The 9,511-nt window shown below is 36.3% G+C and overlaps 1 pseudogene; it reads right to left on the minus strand.

The window, feature by feature from the left end:
- Positions 1-8,113: 8,113 nt before the first annotated feature.
- LOC100465905 lies at positions 8,114-8,806 on the minus strand (annotated as a pseudogene).
- Between the last annotated feature and the right edge of the window lie 705 nt (positions 8,807-9,511).

The following is a 9,511-nucleotide window of genomic DNA, read 5'->3' on the forward strand; positions in this document are numbered from 1 at the left end:
AGGTGGCCTTAAGCAAAACTGTGAGGTCTCGTACTTTAGTTCTTTCTACAAATCTTGCTTTATGGCTTACCACCTATATAGTTTTAGTCTCTGACTTATTATTTTTCTTCTCACTAGTCTTAAAACAACATGCATACCTGTTTTTTCCTTCTTCAAGTCTATTTCCTAAAAAAAAAAAAATTATAGAAGGCAATAATTTCTTTCTATTAAGATCTTCACACTATTTTCTTATTTAGTTCCCTCTGACTGTCTGTCCCTCCTCTCCATTCTCTAAATCTGTCTCTGGGAGTTTTATTTTTTTATTCTATTTTTTAAAGATTTTATTTATTTATATGACAGAGAGAGAGAGCATAAGCAGACAGAGGGACAGGGAGAAGCAGGCTTCTAGCTGAGCAGAGACTGACATGGGCTAAATCCCAGTACCCTGGGATCATGATCTGAGCCAAAGGCGGACACTCAACTGAATGAGCCACCCAGGTGCCCTGTGCCTCAGGAAGTTTTAAACTGGAACTCAGTCTACATCCTCACAGAAGTTCAATGATCTGACTGCATATGAAGCTGTTTTCCAACATTAAGGACTTGTGTCTGCTTTTCTTCCATTGCTATTCTTTCCATTTCTTCTATTTCTTCTTTTTCTTTCTTTCTTTCTTTCTTTCTTTCTTTCTTTCTTTCTCTTTCTCTTTCTTTCTTTCTTTCTTTCTTTCTTTCTTTCTTTCTTTCTTTCCTTTCTTTCTCTCTCTCTCTCTCTCTCTCTCTCTCTTTCTCTTTCTCCATACAGTCTATGTATCAACCAAGGAGTTCCATTTCTTGGCAAAGGCAATTTGCTTAATAATTTCCTATTAGAAATCTCTGAACCCTTCTAGTCTTCGCTAGAGCTGTCAACTGTCAGTATTAAAGTATCTCATAAAATATATGGCCAATAAGCAATTATGTCAATGTGTTCTTCTTACTGAAGGTGCTATTAGAAAGTCCAAAGTGTAGAGACTTTTTGGGGAGTGAAGACTGTCACATCTGTGAATGGATAAGGCCAGTCCCATTGAAAAGCTCATGCACACAGAGAGTCCTAAGGACTGAAAATGGGTGGTCATATAAAGTGGTCAGAAAGAAGAACAGACAGTGGGTTAGTACATACTATTTGAAATCAAGCAGCTGAATTCTAGAATGAGAAGCAGGGAAGAGACTATGCCAACATCATCTAAAGCCTCACTGAAAGAAGAAAGAATGTAGAAGTAAGAAATGAGGACAACTGAATAATATATAAGTTGGCTTGGTTAGAAGCATAATTTTAAGAAGACCCTGCAAAGCACTGTATTAGTAAAATAATTATCATGACATTGACATAGTGTGGTAACCCAATTTTGTAAGTAAATTATTACATTATGTGCTAAGGATACAAATATGACAGGATTCTTATCCTTAGTATGCTTAATGTCCAATAGAATGAATCAGCAAGTCTATAAAATGTTATTTAATTTTGGAAAATTATACCTTCTAAGTTAATGACACTGAATAGGAATTAAGTTGGATAAGTCAAAGATGATTTGCTATTTTGATGACCTACAATACATTGGTGATATTATGAGAAAGAGTAAAATAATTCCACATGAATTCAAAACTTTAAAGTAATAAAATAAAAACAAAGGGATGCCTGGGTGGCTCATTTGGTTGAGTGGCTGTCTTCAGCTCAGGTCATGATCCCAGGACCATGGGATCTAGCCCCACATAGGACTCTTTGATCAGCCGGGAGCCTGCTTCTCCCTCTGCCTGCCTCTTCCCCTGTTTGTGATCTTTCTCTGTGTGTGTGTGTGTCTCTCTCTCTCTAATAAATAAAATCTTTTTAAAAGCCCACAAAAGACAGATGTATTACACAAATATAGAAGTATGTATTAATCTGAAATATATAATGCAAAAGATATTCTAAGTATAGAAGCATTTGAAGATATCAAAAAGAGCATGATGACCACTGTGATAGATTAAATGAAACCTTTTTGATTTCTACCATTTCTTACACATTAGTCAGATGCAACAAACTAAAAAAAAATTGTCATGAATATGACAAATACTTAATATTAACTCAGGAAAAAGTTTAAAAACATTGCAAAGTTTATACTAACTTATCAATAGAAAAAAGTTGCATGATATTCAAAAGACAATTCACTTGGTAGGGAATGAAATGGCTGCTAAACATTTAAAATTTTTATCACATAATTCAAGAAAAATCAATTTAAATAACAATGATATGTTATTTCTCCTATTGATTTACCAAAACTTAAAAAAAAAGTGTTAGTCATTAATCAGGACATAAAAAAGAATCAATAGAAAAAGAAAAATTAAAGATAATAGGACAAAAGTAAATGATGACAAACAGCTTTTTAAGAAAATAAAAAGGAATTTGAAATAGAGCCTAAAGGTGTTTTCTTTTCCTCAGATCTCATGGAAGAATGAAAAGCTCTGTATGTCAAGGCAGTGATCCATCGAAATGAGGAGGTGAAATGAGGGAGCCTAAGACAAGTGCCTTGTTTTGGCTAAACAATATGCAAGACTGACAGCTAGAAATAAAGAAAGATACTGAAAAATCAGAATAGGGAAAACACTCAGCAATTAATCAAAGGAGGCTGCCAAAGAGGAGCAAGAAGAAAAATTCTGTTTGGTTTTTGTAAATTTATGGTGAGCCAAGTGTGTTAGTGTGCAGGATCTTCTCCCCCTCATCTCCACCAGCTGCTCTGTCATATCTGCTTATAGACTGGCTGCTTAAATGATTAGAGGTCAGTAGTATGTCAGGGAAGGTCATCAATAAAATAACGTATCTCAGAGCCCTTGATGGAAGAGTCCACTGAAATGAGGGGAATGCTAATATTTGAAGAAAAGGTGTTGAGCCCATAATGGTTCTGGGTGAAATGAAAATAAAATGATTTCTAAGGAGACTAGTATAAGTTGGGAAGTACACAACTGGGAATTCTGCAGGCTGAGGTGATGTCATGGTACCTTTAAATCATGCCATTATAAGAGCTGGAGTACTTCTTTTTAATGCCTTCATTTTTACAGATGAACTAACTAAAACTTGAACTGGTTTTTGACTATGTTTCTTTCAGGTCTGTGGGAGGCTAATGTTAAATATGCTTATATTTCTTATAGTTACTTATATAAAAATCCAAAGGTCTATGCTTATTACAAATATAGCGCAATGCTGGGGTACTGTTCAAGTTCAAAAACTTAACTGGTTAAAAGGCCAACCAATATCCCATTTCTTCTGCGCCCTTTGGATGTGATATGCTTCCACAGCTGCCACAAATAGTCCACGTACAAATACTTCCCTGGCCTGCCTCTTCCCCTTCCCCGCTTCAATCAGACAGAGATTCCTATCATTGAAATTTCCCAAATTTTCTCAAGTCACTTGCCATGTTTTCTACCCTCACAGATTCACCTTTTAGTCTAGCTTTAACACTCTAAAGAATGTCAACCCACTAATTAACGGATCCTAAATTTGCCCTTGATACTTATTAGTTGTGTGACCTTAGGAAAATCATTTCATGTCTCTGCACCTCAAATTTTTGGCCTGCAAAAATGAATATTTTAAGTGTAATTTGGATAACATATATGAAAGTACCTGATAAACGTATAAGTTTGGTAAAGAGTAGTGCCCTTTCTTCTCCATCTCATCAGACCTTCACTGCTTAGAATCTCCTAGATTTTCTCCTCCGATCACTCTTTTTCACCTCTTCTTCCAGGCTCACATACAGTGTCCTCTCAAATCACAAACCTCCTTTCCTGGAAGACTCTTCCATTCCTACAAGTTCCCCTTGGATCCCTCTCCATTAAAAACATTTCCCCTTATTTCCTCACCACCCTTCACCCTTTAGAATACAATCCCTTTTGAAAGAAAATGTCAAACTCCTACAAATTACCTTATTTCCTCTCAGTTCTAAGACACTGCCCATCAGTCCGGCACTCACCCTGTGAGACTTCCTTCCAGAGATGCTTCATCACGGTAGTGCCTGTGGCCCTTTAAGGTTGCTTTGGCTCCCAGGTGCACAGAATTAGGGGTTAACTGAGGCTGAGAGGCACAGTGTAGTCAATAATTTCGCATAAAGTCCTTTTGGTTTGTTGCTGTGAAATGGAGAAAAGCAGCAATAAATAAGTTTGAATGAATATGGATTACAATAGAGCAAAGTACATCCATAGAATAAAACTGAGTGTTTAATTAACTTAGTGTGCAGCTTTCAAGAATTTTAACTATTTATTTGTAAGGAAACAGCAATTTCTCCATAAGATGAAGAGATTAAAACTCATACACATTCTATACCAGTGCCAATAGAAATGCAATGTTAACTTCATTTGCAATTTTAAATTTTCTAGTAGATACACTGAAAAAATGTTTTAAATAAAATTCTTTTAATAACATATTTTATTTAATACAATATATCCAAAATGTCATTTTAATCAATAAAAAATTATGAGACATTACACTACTTTTTTTGTACCAAGTCTTCCAAATTCAGGAGTGATGATAGAGAGAGGATGAAAAACTCAACACTGATGGTGACCAGACAAATATAAGTTGTGGCAGAGTAATATTAGCCTCCTACTCCCAAAGATATCCACATCCTAATCCCTGGAACCTATGAACAGTGGTTACCTCACATGGCAAAAAAGGCTTCATAGATGTGATTAAAGGAAATATCTTGAGATGGAAAGGTTATCCTGGATTATCAGAATGGGCTTTAAATGTAATCACATGTAAGCTTATGAGGGAAGCAGGGGAGATTTCACCATAGAGGAAGAAGGGTAGACAGTATGATGAAGAAGCAGTGATTGGAATAATGTGGCCATATGTCAAGGATTGTTGGCAGCTCCGAAAAAGGCAAAAAACAAAATTCTCTTCCTCCAGAGCCTCCAGAGGGAATGTGTCCATGCACACACCTTGCTTCTGGCCCAGTGATACTTATTGTGGACTTCTGGTTGTAATTTGTTACAGAAGCTACAAGAAGCCAACACACAAGTCACTTAGAACAAAGTAATCACATACACTCTCTGTTGTCAATGTCCAGACAAAGACCTCCCAGAAACTACTCAACAAGCATCAGTGCTGACAATGTCTTACCTAATCTTTCATCTCATCATGGTTTCAACTACTACCCATATGCTGAGAACTTCCAAATTTGTATTTCTATCTTTCACCGTGTTCTTGTACTCCAAAGCAGTATTCACAAATACTTCCTGGGCATTGCCAACTGTATGTACCACAGTCATCAACAACTAACCATGCCCAAGTTGAACTCATAATCATAACTTAAAACTATCTCTTCCTTCCCTAGATCTGTTAATGAACCAGTCACCCATGTCTGGGGTAACATATTTTATGCTGAGTATTTATAACTAATTTTTCACTGATTGCTGGAACTTTCATTTTACAATAAACTCTTTTAGTAGCAAAGAACCAAAAAATTTAAAATCTAAGAAATAGGTGTTTAGCATATCTATTACTAAAGGTTGCTATGAGTTGCACTGAATATTCGTGACTTTAATCATCTACTGTACGTGGAGCCATAATGATATCACATGCCAGAGGAAAACCAAATCATTAAAGGGAAGTGGTAGCATTTAGTTTAAAAATTTAAAAAGAAAATTATGCCAGTAGATCTTGATTTAATTAATATAGAAAGTGGGTTTATATATATCACTCAGTGAAATACGCTTTTCATTTAGATTAAATGACTATTCTAAATTAATTTCACTTTTTCAATCTCCAGTTTTCTTATGCATATACAAAAAGTATAGTGAGAACTGTTAACGGGTTGGCTCTATTTTCCAAAGAAGAACTTTACAAAGGGTTAAATGATACATGGTTTAAATGGTCTCAAGTTATTTCAGATAGAAAGTCAGTTTAATTCTAATAGTAGTTATATTTTCATCTAATCAATGGACTCTAAAGCTTTTGGAAATTAATTATTCTATGGTGAAACATCTGAGATTACTGTGATTATAATTCTAAAATAGTTAAAACTTCAACCTTAAAGACTGATAAGCTTTCAGAGAGATAAAAACAAATATTTGTAGATCATGAAGTCATAGTAAAGGCAATATTCTTTTTTTTAATTCAAAAAAGAGAATGAATATATTTGGAATTTGTTTTCTACACACAAACTTAATAATTATCTCCAAGCAATTTTAGGATTTGCCGGACTAATATGCCACGCCATAAGCTACAGCTCCTGTACACACAAAGCCACTTACACAGAGGCTTCGACACTCTCTCTCTGTTTCCCACCATCAATAAATGTATATAAATGTTTTAGCCTTTAAAGCAATCTTGTAAACCAATCTAGGTGTTCTACAGTAGTTTTGAACTGTTGTAGAAGGTTTCCTAAATTTTGGTTAACTTTCACCCTTTTGTTGGAAATCTTTTTAAAGAATGTCAAATTTAACACTTTCAGAAAATTGAAACAAAACTTGGAAATAAAAGGAATAAAAATTTTTTCCTACAGAAACAAAAGAATCTAGAAAATCAGACGATGAGAGCTCAAACGGGATACAATAAGTTATTTCTGAAAATCTACACTTGAGCTACGTTCTGAGAAAAACTTTTAAAGTTCTTTTCTTAACTGAATAACTGAATACTCTGTAATAGGATAGAATGAAATTGAGACAGCCTTTGTTTATTGCAGCATCTAAGTTTGATGAGAGATTGAAAGGAATCATAGAGACATCTTATTTGATGAATTTTGTTATATAAAAATACTCGTTGAAAAAAGTTACTTTGAATAAAGGGGAAAAACAGTGCTGGTAAAAATACTTGAGCTAAAATTTTTATGTATTTCAATAAAAGACATAGAATGAAGATCTTTTATTTAGCAGAGTTAACTCTGAGTTTACATGCACTTTAGGAAAAATACGGAAGATTTTTCTCAATTAAAAATATTTCCGGCCTACAGAATTTTAACAATAGAAACAGTCACCTACTTCAAATTTATTAACTACAAAATACAACTTTGAAAAACACTACAAGCAATTTTATTTAAAAAATTATCTGGATTCATTAAAAAATACATTCTATAGTGACAATTTGAGAGACAGATACCGCTTAGAAACTGATTAAAGTATATAAATGTGAACCAAAGATAGTAATTCTACTGATGTAATTTTTCAATGTTTTGTTTTGCTTTGATATACACAGGTACACATGTTTACTTCTACAAATTATTTTTAAGAAGTTTTGAATCAAAGTATGTATTCACTAATATAAAAGTAACAAATTTATTAAGATTTAAATGTCAACATTATAAAAGTTTGATTATTTTAGAACCCTCTCTCATTTTCCTACGTTTTCTGATTTGGATAAAAAAAATTACACAGTCTTCTTATTCAAAACTGAAATCATAGAGCCATCTGGCAGCTCTTCCTTCCAAATCTCACATGCAATAGATTATTATATCCCTACCAATTTCTTCATGTTTTCTTTCTTTTTTTTTTCACCCACACAATTTTTTAAAAATTTTTATTCAGCTATAAGCAAACAGCAGAAGTAACACAACATTCCACAATTCCAGATCAGTTTTCTTACACAGACGAAGAGTAACCAGTTTAACAGGTGCAGCAGGGATTTCTGAGAGCCTCTCACCTAGTCCTGCAGCTCAGGGAGATAGCCAGGCCTTAACCACAAAGCGACTCTCCCTATTGCTTTTTACAGTACTGCTCTTTAAAGGAGCTGGAGTGGGACACTGATCCCAGTAACAAGTCCGAGGTGTAATACACTGGGGTCTAGTGGATGTGGCAGCCTCTGGAGCCACAGAGACATTGCTGTGAAAACATGTGCAGAAGTGCCATCGTGCACAATTCTGGACTCAGGCTCACAAAAGCTGAGGCAATGAATCTCTCTCTCCCTCTCACTTTTTAACCCTCTCTTAAAGATTTGTTGATGCTCTGCTCTATTACTGTAGACCTGGTTTTTTTTACCTGCACTTTTTCTTCTTTAAATTCTGGGTTGCTATTCTTTTCACAATTTGATGACCCCATCCTAGTACCAAAACATCCCCCCAAATAGAATTCAAATTTGGTCAAAACATAAACCTGGGTGTGACCCTCTAGAATTATAAAGGACAGGCAGAAGGAAAAGTCACCCTAAACCACCACCTGCTTGCTCAGGCCTCGCCCGTGAGAATGGGAACTGGGAAGCAGAGAAATCTACATGCATCACTGAACCTGAAACCACAGCCAGAGACCTCCGGGACGGTTTCTGTCTCCTAGCGTTCTCCGACTTCTCAGACAGCTGCTCCTAGAGTTTGGGCACATAGTCATCCCATTCAGCCTGGTAACACGTGCTGGCCATCGACAGCCCAGGCTCATGCTTTTTGTGGAAAGATGCCTCTTTGAATTTGCCACGGTGGTCTCCAGGTCGGTTGCTGGGAATGGGCCTGTCACACTTCAATGACCCATTCTGCTCTTAAACCAGCCAGATGTAGCAGTGAAGGCCATCCCCACAGGAGGCCCAAGTCTACTTAGTGGGAGAGGACCGTACCACTACTGATGTCATTGACCTTCATTTTGACCACCAGAAAAGGGTACCATTCCCTGCATCTGGGGTCCTTCCTGCTGGACACTTCCAGATCTGTCATGACCAAGTGTAGAGTTCACCCAGATCAAGGACATGTCATGCAACACTGGTGGGCTACTTCTAGGTGGGTGTCAGCAATTTGTCCAGCTTGTCTACCTCCGCCTTGGTGTATCGGACCGGCGGCACATGCTGCGGCTTCTCGTCCACCTTCTGCAGGCGCAAGGGCCGGGACCATTTGCTGAGGTCTACCAGCATCACGGGCGAGTTGGACAGACAGCTGGGAAGAGTCCTGGGAGGCAAGACACCAGCCTGCAGCACTGACTCCAAGCGGTCCGCCAACTGTTTCACCACATTTTCTTATTTTCACTTCACTGGTTTAATTTAGGTCCTCATTATGGCTTACAAAACTATGTGGTAACCTCCTACTTCATGTCTTTGCCTCTACACGCTTTCCATTCATTAGACTTACTGCTCTTAACAGGAATTTTCAAAACCGAAAATCATATTTTGTTATTCAAACGCTATATTAGCAGCAGACGTATAATATTAGCCATAGTCTAAACTCCAAATTCCTTTGATGAAATTATAAAGTGTTTTATGATTTAGTTTCTTTGTCTTTATCATATATCTGGCCCCACCTCATTCAACTCAAGCTATATGCTACTCCTCTCTGCCATTGCACATGATTTTTTCTCTCTCCTGAAGTAAACAATTCAGTCTTAAGCACTTAAAAATCCGTGGTAGGCTTCAAAACCTAGTTCAAGTGATTTTTCCTCTGTAAAGTCTTTCTTGTCTATGTTGCAAATTTGAAATTAAACTTTTCTTTGTCCAACGCTATATATGCTGAGTGTCTGTGTGTGTGTTGAACAGCACTTATCATACCAGATTTTAATCATTATTTTTAAGCTAGCCAAGCGGCAACATTTAGCTTTGTCTTTACAATGCCAATTAAAAATAGAT

The sequence above is a fragment of the Ailuropoda melanoleuca genome, chromosome 1 (assembly GCF_002007445.2).
Source record: "Ailuropoda melanoleuca isolate Jingjing chromosome 1, ASM200744v2, whole genome shotgun sequence".
Taxonomy (NCBI): domain Eukaryota; kingdom Metazoa; phylum Chordata; class Mammalia; order Carnivora; family Ursidae; genus Ailuropoda; species Ailuropoda melanoleuca.